The following is a 2154-nucleotide window of genomic DNA, read 5'->3' on the forward strand; positions in this document are numbered from 1 at the left end:
CACAATTTCATCATCGCGAGAAAGGAAGCGTAACAAAAACGGCTTTACTTTACTGTGCCTGCATCTTTAATTATTCCCCGTGCACACTGCCATTCCGATACACAGGCTTGACTTGGGGCCAGCCATTCCTTCATGAATGAGACAAAGCTCAAAGCAATGCCTTATACGGGGTGCCCACTACGGATGAAATCGGCCGATCGGGCCGATCGCCCGACTCGATCGCCTCAAAAACAGACGTGTTTGTTTTCAGTTTCAGGCGATCGAGTCGGGCGATCGGCCCGATTCAGCCGTAGTGGGCACCCCGTATTAGATTTACAACGTTCTATCTGACATTTTGGACTGTTTTGAGTTACTAAGACCATAACATAGGGTCAGAAACCAAAGTTTACATCTGCTCTATCATAGTCGTAAGTAAGACTATTCGGAGTTGTGTTATTAAGATATTCCAAGAATTGTATTCGAAAAAGCCTGACATGTTGTGAAACTCAAAATCTTTGACGTCAAATTTCTCAAAACTAGGCATTAAGCAGCTAGACCTTTGTAATTATGAGGTCGTGAAAGGCTACAGTTTTGGCACAGTACGACATATTCGACTCGCGACCTTGAAAAGACAATCAGGTTTGATTTTGAAGTCACAGTCGAATTTTACTTGAATTGGGTTGTATTTTGGCGTAAATCTAGCTGGCTGGCTACGACTCAAACCGATGAATCGGGATGTCAGTGTGTACTGGGTATTAGGCTTGTCCCTGAGTGGCTCTGTAGGTCTGACCTGTAGCTCGCCTAGCTCACACCGTGCAAATGAACGTATACATTATCGTGTGCCTGAGCAGCGTTGCTGTATGGTCTGTCTCTTGTCCGCTGAGCGACGCGACGAGTCAGACGTGCTATTCAACATGAGTGTTGTAAAACACGTCGGACATGTGTTGCACGTAGCCTCGCTTCGTGTTTATTTTCGACTGAAATTCTTTACAGATCATCAAAATCAGCCAGAAGTAAGTATTATTAGGTGCTTTACCATTAGACATTAGTGCTGGCATCAACACTTGACAACAAAATCCCAAGAAATGCAATTTATCCTATTCTAAAAGTGCGAATCGAGAGATTGACCTTGTTTCGACTGGTGGTTTACATTCGCAGGCCTGTGTGCTTCTAGTCTAGTGCGGCTGTGTTGACACGCAGAGGGCGCTCACTCAGACACAGAAGCCAACGCACAGTACGGCTGTGCTGACACGCAAAGGGTGCTCACTCAGACACAGAAGCCAACATACAGTGCGGCTGTGCTGACACGCAGAGGGTGCTCACTCAGACACAGAAGCCAACACACAGTACGGCTGTGCTGACACGCAAGGGCGCTCACTCCAGACACGGAAGACAACACACAGTGCGGCTGAGCTGACACGCAGAGGGCGTGTGCTTGGCGAGCGACAGGTCAGACCTACAGAGCCACTCTGGGACCGGCCTCAGAAACGAGACAGTCCCATAATCCCAGGGACATAGGGCCTACAATGATCGGCCCACTTGAGGTTAGACCAAGGACCTTTCTGTATAACCTCCTTGGGTTAGATCCCCGTGCAGAAATGTAAGTCAGGACGTCACTGCTGTGGTTTCTTCTATGTGGGAGAATGGGTCGCCTCTTATGGTGATAAGGCGGTATTCCCACTGACATGCCGAAAGCATGTTCAAGTACTGGCCCATTCCCAGGCCTTGAAATGCCAAGTGTTTTCATACGTTGTTTTTCCCCTCTGTCCTCCTCCCTGATATCAGTCAGTTCGTTTTTCCCACTCCAGTAGCTGAACCTGATAACAACCATAAGGACGATAGGGCAACATGCTTTTCCAAGGACATTTGAGCTCTACTTGACTTTTGGATCCTCCCCAGGGTATCTTTTCAAAGAACCTTTTTCTTTTTCTTCTTCTTTTTACTTTTTGAATGTAGGAGTTTTTACGCCTCCATCAACACAATACAATTGAGATCATTTAGGAAACGACTTTCCGACCCTGCCTGTCTTGGCCAACCTGGGCTTAGAGGGATACAAGATACTAGACAAAAGACTGAGATACTCGATAAAAATTTCCCCCAATCAGGAATTTGTCACACCTCACCGTCGGTGTCTACGTGTATGTGGAGGCTGAGATGTCTTTTTTCTTACCCCTT

Source organism: Aplysia californica, unplaced genomic scaffold, assembly GCF_000002075.1.
Source record: "Aplysia californica isolate F4 #8 unplaced genomic scaffold, AplCal3.0 scaffold00013, whole genome shotgun sequence".
In the NCBI taxonomy this organism is placed as follows: domain Eukaryota; kingdom Metazoa; phylum Mollusca; class Gastropoda; order Aplysiida; family Aplysiidae; genus Aplysia; species Aplysia californica.